The following is a 21,294-nucleotide window of genomic DNA, read 5'->3' as shown; positions in this document are numbered from 1 at the left end:
GAGAGGACATGAAGCCGCTTTTCTGGGGAGGAAGGATCCTGAGACTGGGAAAGGAACTGAGAAGAAACATGAATGGGAACTGGCTAGACAGAAATACTGAGATGAGAAACTCATGGGAGGGGTAACAGGAAAAGGGGGGAGAAAAGGCAGACGTGACTGGCAGCTGGAGTGAGGTGGGAGGACTGGGATTGGTTGTGCAAAAAGACTAGAATATGAAACCAATAGTGTGAAGAGAGATAATTATATTGAATGAAAAGTCTGGAGAGGCAGACTGGGATCTGGTGATAGAAACGGGGGACCCTCCCTTCTCTCTTCTGAGACCCCTCCTTCTCTTCCTACAGCCCCTTGCCTCATTCACTACACACCTTCCAAATTCCACAAGAACTGAGATAGCAGTCTCTCAGGGTACGTCTACACTACAGCGCTAGTTCGAACTAACTTAGTTCGAATTAGTTAATTCGAACTAAGCTAGTTCGAACTAGCGCATCTAGAACTAAAAACTAGTTCGAACTAGCGTTTTGCTAGTTCGAACTAGCGCGTCCACACTGATTGGATGCAGGGGGGCATTTAAGGGCAGCTGAAACCGGTTCTGGCAGGGCATCAGGTCAGCAGTTGCTTTGTGTGGCTGCTGTCTGAGGCTATCTGAGGCTCGTGCTTAAAGGGACCCCCCCTGGACAGCCGGTTCTCAGCTTTTCCTGCTTGCTTGCCAACCTCGCCGAGGGACAGCAAAGCGTTGGTCTCTGTGCCCGTCTGTGTCGGTGCTTCCCTTCGGGGGGGACTGCCGCAGGTGGCAACATGGAGCCACGGCTCGCCCTGCACCTTCTGGTGCACGTTCTGGACTTGCTGCTGCAAGCCTGCCACCAATGGCTCGAGGCTGCCTGGCACCACCTGGGGAATGTCAGCCCCCTGCCTCTCCGCCTGGCCGCCCTGGGGGCCGTGGAGGAGCCGCGGCGGCGCCCCGGCACCGGCGTGCCCTGCCGCATCTGGCGTCTGGACACCAGCAGCGACTGGTGGGACCGCATCGTCCTGGAGCGCTGGGACGACCGACAGTGGACCCAGAACTTTAGGATGAGGAGGGACACCTTCCTGGAGCTCTGCGAGTGGCTCGCCCCTGCCCTGCAAAGAAGGGACACTCGCATGAGGCCCGCCATCCCCCTCCAGAAGCGGGTGGCCATCGCCCTCTGGAAGCTCTCCACGCCGGACAGCTACCGATCCATCGGGAACCAGTTCGGCGTGGGGAGATCCACTGTCGGAGCAGTGCTCATGCAGGTACGGCGCTCGTCGGCCACCGAGCCGGGGGGGAGGGGGGCTGCGAGGAGGGGATGGGCCGCCCCAGGGACAAAGGGGGGGGCGGGAGGAGGCGAAGGCGCCCCGCACCGGAGGGGTCGGGCTGTCCAGGCCGTACTACACGCCGCCAGGGGGGTTGCTTCCGGGAGTGGGGCGCGGGGCACTGCCAGGGCACGCACGCTCCCAGCCACCCGGGCGCCCCACTGATTGACGCTTTGCTGTGTCTCTCTCCGCAGGTGGTCAAGGCCATCAACCGGGTGCTGCTCCGCAGGGTGGTCCGCCTCGCCGACCCGGACGCCGTCATCCGGGGATTCGGCGCCCTCGGCTTCCCCAACTGCGGGGGGGCCATCGACGGGACGCACATCCCCATCCGTGCCCCGGAACACCAGGCGTCCCGGTACGTCAACAGAAAGGGGTACTTCTCCGTCATCCTGCAGGCCATGTGTGACCACCGGGGACAGTTCACGGACATCAATGTGGGCTGGTCCGGCAAAGCACACGACGCACGGGTGTACCGGAACTCCTCCGTGTGCCAGCGGCTGCAGGACGGGACCTTCTTCCCCGACCGCCACATCAGGGTCGGGGACGTGGACATGCCCGTCTGCCTGGTGGGGGATGCCGCCTACCCACTGCAGCCCTGGCTCATGAAGCCCTACACGGGGCACCTCAATCCCTCCCGCCAGGCCTTCAATAACAGGCTGAGCAGGGCCCGCATCGTGGTGGAGGGGGCCTTCGGGCGACTGAAAGCCCGCTTTCGATGCCTCCTCACCCGTCTGGACCTGGCCGAGCACAACATCCCTCCCGTGGTGGCGGCATGTTGTGTGCTCCACAATTTGTGTGAGCGGAAGAGGGAGGCTTTCTTGCCAGCCTGGATGGCTGAGGCTGACCGCATGGCTGGACACTACGGTCAGCCCCGCACCGCCGCCGTCCGGGAAGCCCAGCGGGGGGCCATCCGGATCCGGGAAGCCCTGCGGGAGAGCTTCCAGGTGGAGGAGGAGGAGGACTGACTTCTCCCTGCATGCCCCACCGGGGCCTTCTTCCACCCTTCCCCCCCCTTCCCCTTTCCCCTCCCTATCTACTGTACAATAAAGACACCTGTTTTTCAAACAAAAACGTCTGTTTATTTCAGAGAACTGGGGTGGGGGAGGGAGGAATGAAGGTGGGAGAAGGGAGGGGGAAACCTGGGACGAGGGAGCTGGAAGGGGAGGGGAGGGAAGGGAGGAAGGGAAAGGAAAGCTCAGGGGTGGGAGTCTGGGTGCCTCTCCCGTCTCGCCACACTGCGGGTCCGGGGGCGTCGGTGGGGAATGGTTGTGGAGGGGGGGCAGAGAGGACAGGGGGTGTGGAGGAAGCAGGAGCGGAAGCAGGAGCGGAAGCAGGAGGAGCAGGAGGAGCAGGGGGAGCAGGGGGAGCAAGAGGGGGAGCAAGAGGGGGAGCAGGGGGAGCAAGAGGGGGAGCAAGAGGGGGAGCAGGGGGAGGAGGAAATGGAAAGTGGTCTAGCAGGCTCTGGAGGTGGCCTCGCAGGGCACGGCCCTGCTCCTCCAGGGCCTCCAGACTCCTCTGGCGCAGCCTGAGGTCCTCCTGGACCCAGTGGTCCTGGAGACGGAGCTGTCGGTCCAGGAACCGGAGATGCCGCCTCTGGTAGTCCTCCTGGTTCCTGGCTGTCCTGCTTGCCCGGGCGCGGGCGGCTGCTGCAGGCGGGGTGGTGCGCCCTGCAGGCCCCAATGCTGCAGCTGTGGTGCAAGAAGACCAGCGGTCAATGACCCCAGGGGCCCAGGTGTGTGAAACCCAGCTCCCCTCTGCAAGGCCAGGGCCCCTGCAGGATCCCCAGCTGTTGCTCTGTGGTGGGCAAGGCCCAGGCGCACGGTCCCGGGGCTCCCTCTCGCCCCAGCCCCCCGTACACATAAGGGGAACACGAGGGTACTCACAGGTGGACGCCTCCCCGGCCTCTGATGATGCAGGCGAGCGGCTCTGTGGGGTGCCTGGGGGTCCCGGGTCCTGGGAAGGCTGGCGGCAGGCTCCTGGCTCTCAGAGCCCTCTTCCTCCTCCTCGGTGTCCAGGAGCGGTCCCTCTGCCCCGGGGTCAATCACGTCCCGGGGGGCAGGGACGGCATGAGGCCCCAGGATGCGGTCCAGGGCATGGAAGTGGGGGCAGGCCTCTGGGTCAGCCCCTGGCAGGCAGGCCCGGGAGTAGGACTGCCGCAAGTCTTTAATCTTGCAGCGCACCTGCTCCCGGCTGCGCTGGTGGCCCCTGGCGGCCAGGCTGGCAGCCATGCGTCCGTAGACGGCCGCGTTCCGGTGGCTAGTGCGGAGATCGTGGACATTTGAGGCTTCCCCCCAAACCTCGATGAGGTCCACGATCTCCGCACTTGACCAGGCGGGCGCCCGCCTTTTGCGCCCCCGGGCAGGCTCCCGGGAGCTGCCAGGCTGGTCGTGGGGAGCAGTGGAGGGCTGGGAGCCCTCGGATGGCTGGCTCATCCTGTGGCAGGTGCAGGCTGTGCAGGCACGGGTGCTTGCAGCCTTGCAACTGGCACAAAGTGAGTAGCCAGCCCGTGGCCCTTTAAGGGCTCCGGGGCCGGGAGGGGGGCAATAGAGTTTCCCTGGTGTTGGCCAGAGTGGCCACCAGGGAAACCTGGGAAGCCTTAGCCTCCCACTAGTTCGAACTAAAGGGCTACACAGCCCTTAGTTCGAACTAGCTAGTTCAAACTAGGCGTTAGTCCTCGTAAAATGAGGTTTACCTAGTTCGAACTAAGCGCTCCGTTAGTTCGAATTAAGTTCGAACTAACGGAGCGCTAGTGTAGCGCCTAGGAAAGTTAGTTCGAACTAACGTCCGTTAGTTCGAACTAACTTTCTAGTGTAGACATACCCCCAGGAAGTATCTTCCTTTATTACACAATCTTGATTCCTTCCCAGAGCTGACCTGTCTTGTGTACTGATTGAAGCAGGGATCCTGTGGAAAAACCAGTATTTTACCATGTCATTAAAGACTGTATCATAATACATAGGAAAAGGGGGACAAATTAAGGCTGCACAGATTAATACTGGCATTTCTCAACTGATGAGTGCTTTGACTTTTTGCACACACAAAAACTGCTCCCTTACATATCATGTATATGTAGATAACTATAATGTACAGTAAGGTGGTATGTAGCTTTCATCATGAAACTGAAGTCAAGAAAGAAGATCTAATCAAGAAACCATTTTCTTACTGAGAAAAAGCTTTTGTTTTTGATATTTGATAGTATACCAAAGACTTTTTGAGAATAGACCTATAAACTTGAGCTACACTACATACAATATAAAAGAGAATGAAACCATTTGCTTAGATGGGGCTCAGGCACCTGTGTTCATTTATATAGTGCTTGATATGTCACATAAATTAAGTCTACAGTATAAAATAGGAGTGTTGGAGACAGTGTGTAAATGTCACAGCAGTCTTGTAAATGTGTCTGTTGGCAGCTGCTTTTCCATATCTTAGCATGCATTTGGAATATTTCATCAACAAAAAGCCATTCTTCACGGCATTCTGTCTGATTTCAACATTTAAGACCAGAAATGATTTTCTAGAAGTGGTTTGGATTAGAAACAAAGAAGACAGCTGGTGGATAAACAGGTCAATTTTTCTTATTAAGGTGTGAGAAAAACAGCCTGGTGCATACTGCCTGCCTTTCTCACCTACTGTGGAGACAGCAGAACAGTCTTATCAGGTAAGGTCATTCTTCATGGTAGTTCTTCAATCTCTGTCTCACCTTTCATTAATCCCCAGGGTAACCACTAGGGATTCAATGACTCGTCATCCATGCTATACCAGGCAGCATCAAAGCATATTGTCTAGAGCCTCATTTTCAATTCTGGGTGAGTCAGAAAACAATCAGAGTGTTTAAAAAACAAAACAAAAATCCTTTGTTTTATTTTCTTATTGTTTGATTACTGCTGTGAAAGGTTTAGTCCTTTTCTTGATTTCAACAGTGGCAGCTCTATATGTATATTCTATCTGGCAAAAGCATAGCATAATTGGAAAAGCATAGCATTGGAAAATTGGAAAAGCATAGCAAAATTTCAGCATTTCCTTGCTACTCCAAGACCTAGTTTATAGACTTGATCATAAACTTCTTGGGTTCTCTGCCCAGGGGTTCAATGAGAGTGCAGCATCAGCTATTCAAATAAATAAGTACTCACCGTGATAGGGAGGATATGCTACTGTGAAGAATCAGTTTAAATACATTTTTATCATGCATGCTCAACCACACAGCCTTTGCCTCTTAAGTACTTGATGAAATGGCCGCTCAAGCTAATCTTTGGGCAGAAAGTGTTACACAGTACTGATTAGATTTGGTTTGATATATCATGTGCAGCCGTGTCATTAAAATCATTATAATTTTGCCTTTGCAAGTAGACAGCATTATTGTGAATTTGCCAATACTTAGTATGGCTAATACCAAGACACTATTATTGAGACATTTAATTACTTGCAACAGTCATTGGATATATTTTGGTAATCAACTTAAGGAATGACTAAAGTATAAAGATCAAAATACCAATAAATTCCCAAACTATTCCATTTTTTTTAATAATGCAACATTCCCATTCGTGGTGTTTACCTTCACCCCACTATACTCTCTAGTGATAGTGTGTGAATAAAAGAGCAAGCAGCAAACTGACAATTTATCACAGCTCTACTAATGCAAACTCCATGTGGTATTCTGTTCCTCCTTTCTTCCTTAACATTTCTTATCAGTGTTTCAGAATGGTTGTCAAAAGCTGTTCAGAAATCTGTTATCCCCACATGTTATGTAGTTTACCATGCACTATCGAATGCCAATGAACATTATGTGAGCAGGCTTTATCATCCAGTCAATATATTCTTCTTGACATAAAATAATAAGCTTTCCATTGTGTATTTCATACAAATCTCTTTCTTAAAATCTTTCCTAGGGTTAAAAAATGCGGTAATTTTGTTAATCTCAGAAAGACAATCAAACTGAAAAAAGAACAAATATAGAAAACTTGTTCAGATCAGGATTGAAAGAGATGAACAGCCATTAAGAAGGGCAGGAAGATACAAGAACGCTGTTGCAGATGGCGGGGCTGCAGAAACTAGGAAAGGTGCTCACTCCAAACAATAATATGAGATTAGATGAAAAGTGAGAGAAGACCATAGGATTTAAGGTCAGATCATCTAGTCTGACCTCCTGCATGTCCCCAGTCATGAGCACCATTCAGCACTCTCACAATAATCCTACAACCAAAATTAGGAACAAAAGTATTGTAATTCACGGAAACTAGACGATTAGGGAGCACATGCAAAGAATACAAGGGAGCAAGGTACACTGGCGCCTGAGGTCCCAGAACAGCAGGGAAATGATTAAGTGAGATATCCAGATGATTCTGGGAAATGACCCACACCCACACAGAGGAACATGACCCACTGCTCCCAAGGTCATTGCTAATCTGTCTTGGGGGGAAATTCCTTCCTAAATGTATATAGAACTATGAGTTAGACCCTGAGCATGTAAGCAAGCATCAGCCATCCCAGCGCTTCAGAAAGGGAATGTTTCATGTCACCTAAGAGCAGTGCCCCTCCTTGTCCATTGTTCCATTGCCTGCTGATGCTTCAGAGGAAAGATGTAATGAACTTCCCACCATAGATGGCCAGTACAGGCATGTCTATACTAGGAAATTATTTTGAAATAACTAAATTTGAATTAATAACTCCCGATTTAACAAAATCTAAATAGTGTATCTCCATTACGGGGAAGCATAGAAATTAGTCAGAATTATTTTGAAATAGTATGCGCACACTGATTGGAGCCTGCTTCAGACGTAGAGCCCCCTGGAAGCACTTTGGGAAATGCATCAGGAGGGCAGACACTTCCTGTGGCTTCTTGGTCAGGCAAGCTGTGATGTGTGCTTTCAGGAGCTCCTCTCTATGACCGCATCCTGCATGCCACTCCTTCACTGCCTCCTCCCTCGTGGGACACAAAATGGATGCAGGGTGCTCTGGTTGCCCTTGTGGACACAAAAGCACTCAAGACATGGAGCTGGGGTGGCTGCAAAGCAATGCCAGGCTCTTGGGCCTCATAGTACTTCCAAAATGCCGGCATGCTGCTCCAGCAGGATAAGGATCATATGCCTTGATTATCCAGATCCTGGTGATCCTGCTGGTGTGCATGTCCTTTGATCCCCTGGAAATCCTGGAATACCACTTCTGGTGGAGGGAGACAAGTGCGGGCTGGTGGGACCCAGGGGCGGCCCGTGAGCAGACTCAGCGGTCATCTAGGGTGCTGCCTTCAACGGGGCGGCTGGGGTGCCCGATGATGACGTCACGGGGCGCCCGATGATTATGTCATGGCCATTGACGGCCGTGCAGGCAGGGGCGCCAATTGCATGTTCCTCCTGGGGTGCTAGCTGCCCCAGCCGGCCTCAGGCCACTCCTGGTGGTACCACATCATCCTGCAGTGAGGTGATGATCAGCAATGGCTGCAGAACCTCATGCTCTACAATGGCTCAGCCCAGCCCTCAGGTGACAGAACACCCGACTGGGACCTGCCATCCCCGTGCAGAAGTACGTCACCATCCCCTCAGTGGAAGCTCGCCACACCGGACAGGTACTGCTCCATCGGGAACCAGTTCAGATTGAGGAAATCCAGAGTCGGGGCAATGCTTCAGCAGGTAGCCAAGGTGCTACCAGGTGCTGCTATGGAGGGTCATCACACTGGGCAAAGTAGACAGCATCATCGACAGCTTTGCTGCCATGGGCTTCCCTAACTGTGGTGGGGGGGGCGTAGATAACACCTTCATCCCCATCCTGGTTCCCAACCACAATGCCTTGGACTTCATCAACAGGAAGAGGTATGTCTTCATGGTGCTGCAGGCCCTCATGATTCAGCAGGGACACTTCATCAATAACAACATCTGGTGGTCGGGAAAGGCGCTTGTTCAGAAAGTTGCACTCCTTTTTTCCCGACCGCACAATCACAGTTAGGGACATGGACTGGGTAACGCTGCCTACTGCTTGCTCCCCTGGCTCATGGGCACTACATGGGAAGCCTGGACCCCACCAAAGAGCACTTCAAAGCCAGGCTGAGCAGGTATTGAAAGGTGGTGGTGTGTGCATTCGGCCATTTAAAGAGGAGGTTCTGGAGACTCCTCAACCATCTGGATCTTAGTGAGCGCAACACCCCTTTTGTGGCAGTGACCTGCTGTGTGCTCCACACCCTGTGTGGAAGCAAGAGGGAGATTTTTCTAGTAGTGTGGGGGGCAGAGGCTGAATGCTGGCAAGGGCATATGAGTAGCTGGACACTAGTACCATACAGAGAGTGTACCAAGAGGCTGCGCTCATCATGGAGGTCTGGAGAAAGACTTTCATCGAAGGTCAGTTGTGAGACTCTCTCGCATGCCTCCTCACAAGGGGCCCCTGCATTCCCTCTGAGTTCCTTTTGTCCCCCACCTCTCCCTTCTCCACCTTCCCTTCCCACTTTCCCCCCAGCAGAGCAAATAACAAAGCCTTCTTTTCCGAAACAACAGGACTGTTTATTGGGGGGGGAGGATATACAACATAGGAGGGACTGGGGATAGAAACAGGAATGGGTGAGGAGAGAGGGTTGTTCAGGAGGCTTCAGGTACCTGAGAGTTCCAACCACCACATGTTCTGGGGCCCTGGTGACCCCTGTGGGGGGACTAGGAGGAAAAGCCATGGATTGGGCAGGGAGGTGGCTAGTGACCCAGTCCATGCACAAGGCTATGCACTGCATGGGTAGGCCCACAGCTCAGTGAAGAGGGAGAAACAGTAACAGGAAACTTAGGAATGACAGAGATGCTAAATGACTTCTTTGTTTCAGTTTTCACCGAGAAGTCTGAAGGAATACCTAACATAGTGAATGCTAGTGGGAAGGGGAAAAGTTTAGAGGATGAAATAAAATAAAAGAGTCAACAGTGTAACACTGTTGCAAAAAAAGCAAACATGATTCTAGGCTGCATTAACAAGTGTGTTGTGAGCAAGACACGAGAAGTCATTCTTCCGCTTTACTCTGCACTGATTAGGCCTCAGTTGGAGTACTGTGTCCAGTTCTGGGCACCACATTTCAAGAAAGTTGTGTAGAAATTGGAGCGGGTCCAGAGAAGAGCAACAAGAATAATTAAAGGTCTATAGAACATGACCTATGAAGGAAGGCTGAAAGAATTGGGCTTCTTTAGTTTGGAAAAGAGTAGATTGAGAGGGGACATGATAGCCATTTTCAGGTATCTAAAAGGGTGTCACAAGGAGGAGGGAGAAAAATTGTTCTCCTTGGTGTCTAAGGATAGAACAAGAAGCAATGAACTCAAACTGCAGCAATGGAGGCTTCGGCTGGACATAAGGAAAAACTTCCTAACTGTCAGGGTGGTTAAACACTGGAATAAGTTGCCTAGGGAGGTTGTGGAATCCCCATCTCTGGAGATATTTAAGAGTAGGTTAGATAAATGTCTATCAGAGATGGTCTAGACAGTATTTGGTCCTGCCTTGAGGGAAGGGGACTAGACTCGATGACCTCTCGAGGTCCCTTCCAGTCCTAGTATTCAATTATTCTATGATTCCATCACTGAGGTGAGAGAGGAGCACATGGTCTTGTGCTGGCTTGCCAGCTAGTCTTAGGCAGCCTTCCTCTGCTCCCAGTCAGCAGCCCACTCCTGGCACTACTCCTCAAGCCGCCAGACGAGGGACTACAGGCAGGCCAGCTGCTCACATATGAGGTCCTCTTGAGTTCTCTTCTGCCTGTGGAACCTGCAGAGTTGGGTGGGAGGTGGGGGACATGTCAAGCTCGCAACTGGCCCAGCTGTGAAGAAAAGTTACAAGGGCAGTGATCCCAGGAGACACTGTATATGAAGCTTAGCCCTAATCTCTGAACTGATGCCGAAGGTCTCGGTTCAGATGCTAGGGATGCACCAGACAAAGCTTTTTGATTTATTTTGACATTAACTCAGCTAAAGGGCGTTTAAAATGGACACTTACATGTTTCTTGCCAAGAATGTTCCCTTCATAGAATAATTCATGATCTTATAAAAAATGTGGGCTGTTGACACTTATGTTATATACTTAATATAATATGTCATTATATGCACCTTCTGCCTAGTAGTTTAGAGGCCACATTGCCCACCCTTAAATTAGTTAAACACTCAGCATGGAGCAATAGTTGACTTCCCAATACAATTATGGGAAGGCCTCAAAAATACCTACTGGTTGGAAAAAAAACAGGCATTTAGTGGCCTCTATGAATTTGACCTTCATCCTGCGCTGATGGGCATTTTGGTTCCTGCTGTTTCAGCTTCCTGGATTCTTTGTCTTTGTATTTGGGCTTACTGGTTTATTTGATTCAAAGTCATATTTTTCTTATTGAATTCTGCATTTATTAGAGAAGGGCAAATGTGCTCAAGAGGTGATGGGAAGTGATTCAATTTGCCTTTAATTTCCTGTCATTGATTTCTCTGATCATACTCAGTCCTGTTTTTATAATATCATCCATGTGGAAGCTTCGACAAGAAAGCATCAACAAACAAGAACTCCACTTTCTGCAACAGCCTGAAGGGTGCTGCCAAAGACTCCCAATTAAGGACTTCATGAAGTAGCACTGCTAAAGAATTTTTGTACAATTAAAAACTAAGTACTGCAGAAAATAAGATAGGGATACTTAGCAAAGATAAGATAGGGGTACACATCAAACGCAATGTCATCTAGATTGTCACATCTTCAGGTTGGGTCTAGTTTTGTATGTATTTGAACAATGTGCTATACAATGGGGCACTGGATTCCTACTGGAGCTTTTGCATACTACAATAAAAATAGTGATAGAAATGAAGTGGGTCTGGCCCACCAAAGCTCATCATCTTATAAACCATCTTGTTAGTCTTTAAAGTGCTACATAGTCCTGTATTTTGTTACAATAAAAATAATGATTATTCAATTTTTAGCCATTTCGTTCTAATGCAAACCTTTTCTGATAAGTAGATGCTGGCTTGATTCCTTCATCTTAATACCAGTGCATGACCATCATACCTCCCATCCTTTTCTTTCTTTTTCTTTTTTTCTTTTTTTTCTTTTTTGCTCACTCATTAATTCAGTCTGTCAGAATGTTATTTTATTTAATTGAAAAATCAATTGAAATTGGTTTAACTGACTTGAGAGTCATGGGTTTGAGCTAGTATTTCTTGCTTTGCTTGCATGAAACAGGGTTATTTTTCATCATAGGCTTATTTTTCATCAATTATAGAATTTCCATCAGTGCCCTGTCATTTAAAGACCTTGCATATAACCTTTAGCTTTAAAAGAGATGCTTGGAGAATTGAGCTCAGTTAAGTTTCACTCGTGTGAATCTGTCTTCAGCATCTTCATTATCTTTAGATAACATCAGTGAACATCATTTAAAATACTGCTGGGGGAGCCTGTAAAATTCTACATGGCAGGTAGACCCACTATTGTAACCAGACTTCCTAAGCTTTTCTTGCATGTGAGATTCACCCTATAGTACTATAGTATTAGTTTGAAAGGCAGCAGAAATACGTGAAGGAAGTTTATGAATCTCAGTTTGCTTATAAAGCACTTCAAGGTGTGTCTGGCACTCTTGACTGTGAGCCATACCAGTCTCAAATCAGACTGCTGGAAAATAGAGCAGACACCCACTGGTGGTCTGTTCTGTAATGAGATTTCACCAAGCCAGTAAGCATGGAGCACTTCTGTATTAGTATATTAGTCATAACTTGGTATCTCAAACAGTAAGCATCAAGGTCAGGATTCAAATTCTCAGTTGTTGGAAAGTTCAAATCCTCAGTCCCTGTTTCATCTTCCCATTTTCTTTGCTTTCACCTATGCTCTGAGGCTACGTCTACAATACAGGGTTTTTGCGCAAAAGCAGCCATTTTTGTACAAAACCCCCCAGAGTGTCCACACCTCAACCGTGTTTTCACACAAGAAAATGTACAGTAGAACAGCAGAACAGAGGGCTTTTTGCGGTATAGGCATACCTCTTTCTACGAGGCATAACTCCTTTTTGTGCAAGAGTTCTTGCGCAAAAACTTGTGTGTGGATGCTCAACAGAGGTTTCTTGTGCAAAAAGAGCCTCTCAGAAAAAGCACAGGTGCTGTGATGGCCATTCTGTTAATGTGCAAGAGTTTCCATGCAGTGTGGATGCTCTCTTGTGCTAAAGCAATGCACTTTTGTAATGTAGACGCGCTTTTGCGCAAGAAGTTTTTGCGGAAGATCTCTTCCGCAAAAAGCTTCTTGCACAAAAAGCCTGTGGTGTAGACATAGCCTCAGGTATGTTATGCTGAGCTCTTACTGTTTGGGACACATCCTGCTTCCACTGAAGATGAGCCTACTTCTCCTCTTAATAGCTCCACTCATAGTTTGGGTTCTTCAGGACCTTACAACCACTGGAACCTTTTTTTTTCCCCCTTTAATGGCTCAGGATATGTTTGCCATAGCAGAATGGGTTTTGTTCTCATTGAAACGAGGCTTCCATGAACCTGACTTAATGCTTAAAGTGTGAGCAAAGAACTGACTCGGAATATGCAAAGAGAGCCTAGAGGGGTGTTTTTTGTTTATTTATTTATTTTAATTTGGGCAAGTGTTTGTACAGACTCTCTGGTGAGTTGGCTAAGTTGCTCTTGTTTTACAACAAATAGTTAATATTTTGTTCTGCTTTGCCTACAGCTGAGCAGCAGTTTCATTATGTTCTGTTTCTCTATTATCTGATTTTTATTTCCCTTTTACCTGCTGTTGTTTGCCTTAAAATGAAGCTTCACAGAACACCCCCAAACCTGTAGTTGCACAATAGACACTTGTATTTCATCTGTATAGCCAGCACCTCAGAGTCCCTCCTCCCCCTGTTTTGGTGTAAATGGGAAAAAATTCCGGAGACTGAAAGATATGTATAACCAAGAAATCCTTACATCAGCATCTTAGTGAAAAAGGAAAAGGCAAAACAAAAGCACATCACCTTCAGCTCCCTTACATGATTTGTCATCCATTAAGGCTCTATCTTTAAAAGGCTGTTCTGGAGCACAGCACCTAAGCTTTTGGCACATTGTAATGAAATGAGAAGACAAGGAAACGTGAACAGCACAGCTTTAGAGGATAGACTGTTTGAGAGAGAATAATTATGAAGGGGGTTTACTCTCCTGCTCTCCATGTTACATTTCAGATGGGGGCTCCCCCCACAGGGATTCAGTGGAAATGATGTTGAAGGAAACACTGCCTATCAAGTTCACTGTCTCTCTGTCTCAGAATAGAATAATCTCATCTTTTCATAATATGGTGACATAATATGATCCTTCATTATGCCAGGATTAAGAGGCAGAGGAGGGAGAGAACAACAAAACCTGTTTGCTCCTGCAGGTGCTGTAACCTTCTCCTCTACGTACTTTCTCATCTGACTGAAGGCAAATCAACCCCACCTGGTGCTCCTCTAGATTTAAAGGTTATTAACAATGGCAACATTAACCTACTCAGACCTTATTTCTGTTAGCTCTGAAAGGATGGCAGGATTAGGCTAGCTAGAAGGAGCATGACGTGATTTAGTTCTATTTGATGCTTCTGCCTTAGTAAATGTCACAAGCAGGGAACAGAGTATTAATAATCATTTGTGCTCATTGTGCTAAAGGCAGCTCTCCAAGAGGATGTGCTCTGTAAAAGAAGGCTGGAAGGAAGCAAACCCCTACTCGTTTTTATCTCAGAAAAAAATAAACGCAAAGAAGCCTATGCAAAACAGATCTGACAAATGCAGGGTTAAATAAAAACACTGGTATCTATTTAAAAGTGGAGAGGCAGTTCGCTGAAGCAGTTATTTCATGTTAATCACTTTGTATTTACTGCAGCTTGAGAAAGACACATTTGTTATGCAGACAGTGTTCATTGTCGTAGCTTGATCATTAATGCAGTGCTGCCAGCAACAAAATGAATTAGCTCTCTGAATACTAAACTGGGAAACCAGTGTTGAACCAGAGTGTGGCACAATAACACTTGCAGGATTTAAATATACTACCAGGCTATCAGAGGGTGCATTTGTTACCTCTTCTAACTATCATCTATTTTTAAGATTCGTATTAGTAGGAAGCATCTCTGGAATGATAGAAAATTGTAGGGCAAACAATGACAATCATTTATTTTCCCATGGGAGTTTTTATTCTTTCTAGAACACAGAGCTCCCATGGGTTATTTTCCATGCTTGACCACAGCCATTTTTCTCCAATCAACAATTTATCATCTATCCTTTTACTCGCATGCTTTGAATTTCTGCAATTCCGACCATACTGTAGCTCCATAGCAGTGCTGTAGAAAATGCATGAATACAAAATGCCAAGGAATCAAAGCCATACTGTGTCTGTGAAGAGATGTCACAGACATGTGCTAAGGCAGAGTAGAAAAAGAATGCCACCCGTGACACTGTTTTCATACGGCTTTGGATGTCACAGTGTCACAAGAGGAACAACACCAAGCTTAGAATGCTAGGTTGTTACTATTAGCTTTAACATGTTGTGTACAGGTTAGTGAACTCAGAAAGGTTGATTATTTGTGTAAAAATAAGTTAGGCTAAATCTCAGGCTGAGTTTATAGTTCCACTCTTATTCATTTTAATGAGAGCTTTAAGATTTGCTCTAAAGTAAGCAATGTATCTACCTAAAACGGAGGGCAGCTATTTCTCTCTGTAGTACTCAGAGGTGAACTTGATCTCACATCTACAGATCCCATTAAATTCAACAGGAAAAAAAAAATTTCCTAATTCACAATGCAACTATGAAGAGATCAAAATCTCTTTAAAGCAAAGACTAACAATGCAGGCAGTGTTCACAAGCTGAGACTTAAGAATAACAGTATTTAAATAACTAGTATGGATGAAACAGACTGCAGTGATGTCCCCTAAAAGTCTGTTGCTGGTAGTGAGAGGGGAGTAAGAGGTACAATAATTCCTATCTCTTAGGAAAATTAGTTGACTTTTCTCCCCAGCTGTCACCTTTCTACCCTGAGTGAGAAAAGTGTTTTGACATACACAAAAATAAATGTGGTCTCTTGTTCGGCATCAATGGCTAGGCCAACACCACAGGCACCTCATGCTGTAATAGCCATAATCACTCATCTATGTAGACTTGGAATAAAATCATTGTAGAATCGATCTCTATGCTGATTGTTGTGGCTACTTAACATTATTTAAAGCTGACAATAAAATACATGATAGCTGACTCTGTCACTGTGTTCCTTCTCACACATTCTTCTTGAGAAATGCAATCCATCAGCTTTAGGAGGAAATACACAGAAGATTAATGTACAAGATAAAAACAAGCTAGGGGGAGGGAAAATGTTCACAAGCATTATGTCATCACCATTATGTGGATCAGTGACCCAAAGGACAATTACATAACAATAATAGTAGCTGTATATACTGTACGTGCTAAATATTATTTATATAGTATTTTTTACCTGGTGATCTTGAAGCACATTAAACATGTTTATTTATCTTTATGATACTTCTGCACGGTAAATAAAGGCCTACACAAATCTCATTTCACTGACTACTGAAATGCTGCCACATCCAGAGTGAAACACACCAACTGTTTCACTGTTTAACAACTTCAAAACAATTTAGGAAGTTTAAAAAGAAGTTTCTGGTTAAAACAAGGTGGGGAATTTATGTAGGCAGACTGTAGTTATCCAGATTGGAATCTGGCAGGATTTTGTGACAAACACACTAATGAAAATGGCCATAGAATCTTTATAACATGTGATCACAGGACATCAGGACCCTCATTATATCTGACAAATTAAATGCCGTATCATATGACCAAGCTGTGGAGAACATAAAGACTTATCTCCAAATCCACTGATTCTAGAAATACAATGTTGTAAAATCATACTCACAACCTGACAATTATTTAATACTGCTCTCATTTTTTCCAAATACTAAAAGCACATCGTGCTCTTCAGACATATTGCTCAGAACACTCTGCTAATGATGGAAATGATTGCAGTTTCACATTGAATAGTTAGTTTGGAGGGAGGGGGATTTTGATGTTTTTGGAATGTCAGAGGTCTCAGTTCCCTCACCAACTCTGAAATTTAGTGAACCATGCTATCTTTTTGTTAATGGTTTCAGGTATATTTGGTTAAATGCCCCGTGACTCACAGGCACAGAAGCCATTTTGATATTTTCTTTTCATTATTTGGGGCAGGGTGGAGAATTGGAGTTCGTACTCCATCGGCTGAGAATTCGAAAGGGAAAAATAAATGTTGTCAATAGTAGTTTATTTATGTCTCAAGCCAGAAATGAAATGCTGCATTCAGTCTATAAAAGCATACATCACTGGAAGGAGCCTTATCATCATAAACATAAACCTGAGTACCTGTGTCAATGTCAGCCTTCCTGAAGGATGTACAGGCTAGATATATTTCAAGAAACAGACTTCACAGAAATTGTGGCTGAAAAAGAGACTGACACCGAAACAGACTCATTAGCATCACCCAGAATGATTAGTCTTCCATTTCTGAAGTCAGTAGAATCACAGAAATTAAGGATGAAATATTGGCCTCATTGAAGTGAATGGATTTGTGGTTGACTTCAGTGTATTAGGATGCAACCCTAGAGATGGAAAAGAGCTATTGGTTCAAGCAGACCCTCTCATCCTGCCAGTGCAGAATTGTTATCTGCCAGGCTTTTATCCAGTCCAGAAATGGGTGACAGAGCCACCATTTCCCTTGGGAAATCATTTCATAGACTCATTATTATGAAATTTACCTGATGTTCAACCTGAGTTTTTCTTGGATCATTTTCATACCAATGGTGATTCAATTTTCAAATTCAATAAATAAATTCTTCTTCCTGCTAAGTATTAACAGCTCTTTTAAATAGTGAGAGAATGTTAACACTAATGGTGTTTCTCAATTATACATCTCCCTTTTCTCTATTTTTTTATGTTAAAAATGAAATTCAGTAGCTCAGCATTTCATAATCATTATTGTCTTTCTCTCCTTCTTCAAATATTGTCCCCCAGCTTTTACTCTCTACCTCAGGCCAGCACATTTAACAGAGAGAGCCAAAACAGTGGCGGAAAAAATGTGAAGAGTCACACCAGAATTGTTGAGGAAAAAACAAAAAAGGAAAGCCCCTCACAGAATTGTCCCTTTAAGAAACAAGCTTAGGCCATATCTGGCTCCGGTTGACACCTGCCATCTTGCGCGCCATTTTGAATTGCTGCCTCAGTGGCCTTGGTGAGCATAGGAGAACTGGGGGAGCGGGGGCCATTGGGAGGGTGTAGGAACGGCTTTGCGAGCCACACTTTTGAGGGAGAAGAGTCACATGCAGCTTGCGAGCTGTGGGTTGGCCACCTTTGCTCTACATCTACAAAAAGGCAGCATGGACCAATGAGCAGGGTGCTGGTCTGAGTGTGAGACCACCAGAGTTCTAGTCCTCATTTTGCCACTGACCAGATGTTTAACTTTGGGCAAGTCACTTCATCTCTATTTCCCTTCTCAGCATGAGTTCATCTTGCCTATTTAGATTGTTGAATCTGCTGTGTGTCTGTACCATCCCAAAACAACAGGGGCCTGATCATGGCTGAGGCCTGTAGGTGCTGTCAAAATAAAAAAGGTATTTTTTGTCCTTTCTACAGTACAGCCCCATATTTATACCCTTCGAATTTTAAGGGTCTGATCTAGGGGCATAACTACAGGTGGGACTGAGCAGGCCAGAGCATACCCACTTTGCTTCCAGGCCCATGCCCCACCAGCCTGCCTGGTACTGCAACCGGGAAGTGGGTTTGGGGCACCAGGGCTTAACCCCACCACCTAGCATTGCCCACCCACCTGATGTTGGGGACTGCCCAAGTGGACCCATCTGGCTACACCACTGGTCTGATCTTCCTCATATTTGTTGCTCTCACAAAGATCACAGCTCACACCAACCGTATTACTTTACTAGAGGCATTATTACAGACACATGCCTAATTGTTGCTCTCTTTCCATGAGCATCCAAAAATTATCTCCCTTATCCTAGCCACCACACACAAAACATGCCTGGCTATTAGATGGCCAGCTATCACCTGTGTGAGAGATATTCACAGCTCTTTCTGCGGTTGCATCTTACTGCTGATCTATCTCCAGAATACATATTATGCAAGTTGCTTCATTTAGAAGAGAGATCTGGGGGATCAGGAGGAGATGGATTAATAATAGATGGGGGGGGGGGAGATTCCATAGCCTAGTTAGGAAGCATTTTGACACCATCTTATCTCTCTCCAAATGTATCACTGGCCAACAATCCTAATCTCTATTAGTCTAGGAAATTAGATTCTTTATATTTTACAGAATCTCAGTTCCCTCCATTTCATATCACCTGGTCATTAGAAGCCTGGATTTAATTACCATGTGTTTACCCTGCTTCGAAAAAGATTAATCTAACTACATTAACAATATCATTAGTGGTCCAAAATCAGTGCTAACACTATGTGAGATACATTAATTGCAGAAGCTTCTACTCTGCACTTCAAGAAGGCTCTTTCTGTAATGCACTTGTCTCCTAAATGCCAGCTGAAGTTGGCTATTAACCTTTCTGACAGTGCTAGAGGTTGCTTTGTTGCTGATTTTATTTGTTTGGACAACTGTTCCATCAGACGCCTGCAACTGGATAATAGTTTACTCCTTAGAGTCTTCTAATCCTACAAATTTAGCACCTTCTGTTTTGTTTACTGCCTGCTTGTACCACAAAACAAGGAAATTAAAGCAAAGCAGGTAGAAAAGGCAATATAAATAAATATTTTAAAATTCCCCTTACTTTGGGTCAAATCCTTTGTTGTGGATCTCACTCAGCAGATTTCTCTTAAATTTTATTTCCACTAGGTTAATCTTGTTGGCAGCCACAGATAGGATCCAAGACTGGCATAAATACAAGTTTTTTGCATGTGGTTTAATACTGATTAAGTCACATGAAGGCTCCTTTTTTTTCCAGGAGCCATATGCAGTACATAGAGAATCTAAAAGACAAGAAAACTTTGTACTGCTCACCCTTGTAGCTTTCACTACAGGCAGTCCCCGGGTTACATGGATCTGACTTACATCGGATCCCTACTTACAAATGGGGTGAGGCAACCCCGCACTAGCTGCTTCCCCACAGCAGACCAGGGAGACGAGAAGCTAGCGTCCCACCCCCCCCCCCAGCAGACCAGGGAGACGCGGAGCAGCTTTTCTCAACAGACACCTCAGCTTGAGAATAAAGGACTGAGGGAAGTGAGGTGTGGGAGAATAAAACTGAGCTCTGGAGAAATGTTTGGCTAGAGTTTCCCCTACAATATGTACCAGTTCCGACTTACATACAAATTCAACTTAAGAACAAACCTACAGTCCCTATCTTGTACGTAACCCGGGGACTGCCTGTATTCTGTTTGCTTCTGCCGGGAGCCACCATTGCAGAGAAAAGAGAGTATTTATTCAGATTATTCACAGTTTTAAATAGCAAGTGCTGCTTGATATATAGTATATAACTAGATAACATGATTCCAGTCACTCAGATATCAGCTAACTCTACTTGTTCTGTTGAATCTTTTTCAGACTAGATGGAGGCAGGATAACATAAGGAATTAGATGTGTAGGAGAAGATTCTAAAATGGTTAACCATCTCAAAGAGTATAATAAAATCATGCAAATGACAGTGAAAAAAGTCAAGAGTTTAAAAAATAGTCTTCATTTTAGGTGCCACATTTCCTCCAGGTTTTGTGATCTTTGAACTAGAAGGAAGAGAGATATGATTGAATGGTGGTGCTTCACTACTGCTCTGCTGCTAACTTTGATACCCCCGTGAATTAGCTTACCTTATCTCTATTGTGTCATATTAACTACATATTTGCTGTATTACAAAAAACTTTTCTGTTACAACAGTGATATTTCACAAATCTATAAGTATGCCACATGCAGGCTTTGTGCATACATTTCCCTTACTAACCAACACCTGCCTGCTGATGAAAGGGTGCAATCTGTGATATCATTCCGATGTTTCCATTCTGTGCTTTCCAGATTGCTTTCCCTTTGGTCACCAGTTCTACAATAGTTATGCTGTTGTTCACAGCATTGACTGAAAGATCTTATATCCATCAAGGCAATTAGAAAGTGATCAGTGTCAACCCTAGTTCTTTATCATCATCATATAGACTTTGCTTATTAAATCAATGCCAAACAAGCTGATATCTAACTATTGATTAAAACCACCAGGCATCCAACAAAAACTCAATTCTGATAAATGATACCGCAAAGGAAATGTACCTGTAAATTATTATTGTTTGGTGGTTGGCATTTGTATTATTTCCATGCTCATGTGTCACTACAGTACATTTTTCAAAGTGTTTCAAAGAGCATCGCTTGTATTGTTCTTACCAATGCTGATTTTAATTATATTCATTAATGGCAATTTGGCACTTGGAAATGTATGATCTATTAGAATGGATCTGAACCTGTGCTCAGTAGACCATCAATGATCTGCAAAGCCTTTCCTGGTGGTTCACTATGTGCTCTTTTCTTAGGATGTGATCTGTAGAGTAAAAAAAAATGAAAATCAGTATTCTGTATTTCCAATCATATGAATTAAGGTGACTTTTTTCTGATTAGTATGTAGTAATTACAAGGGAGATAATATAATATGTCTGAAACTCCTCATGTCAATTTTAACTTCCCAGTTGCACAACTTTTAGTTTTAATTTCTCTGGAGGAGGAAAAGAGATGTTCCTTTTTACTTCTCTCAGAAATTTCCCCCAATATTATGCATATATCTTCTGATTCTGGTATCCTTGGAGAATTGTTCTAGTCCCGGAGAACTAGATGTGGATCCTTCAATAGTCAATCAATGCTGTTTCAGATTATGTAGACATAGGAGTTCAAGGAGACCCTAAGAATATCCCAACATCACAGGTTATATAAGCTATCTCCACACAAACACAAACCCAAAGCTCTCCCACCCACTCACCTTTTTTTTTTTTTTTTTTTTTTTTGCCAGTCAGCCTGTGT

This window comes from Pelodiscus sinensis, chromosome 1 (assembly GCF_049634645.1).
Source record: "Pelodiscus sinensis isolate JC-2024 chromosome 1, ASM4963464v1, whole genome shotgun sequence".
Taxonomy (NCBI): domain Eukaryota; kingdom Metazoa; phylum Chordata; order Testudines; family Trionychidae; genus Pelodiscus; species Pelodiscus sinensis.
Note: the sequence above shows the minus strand (reverse complement) of the source record.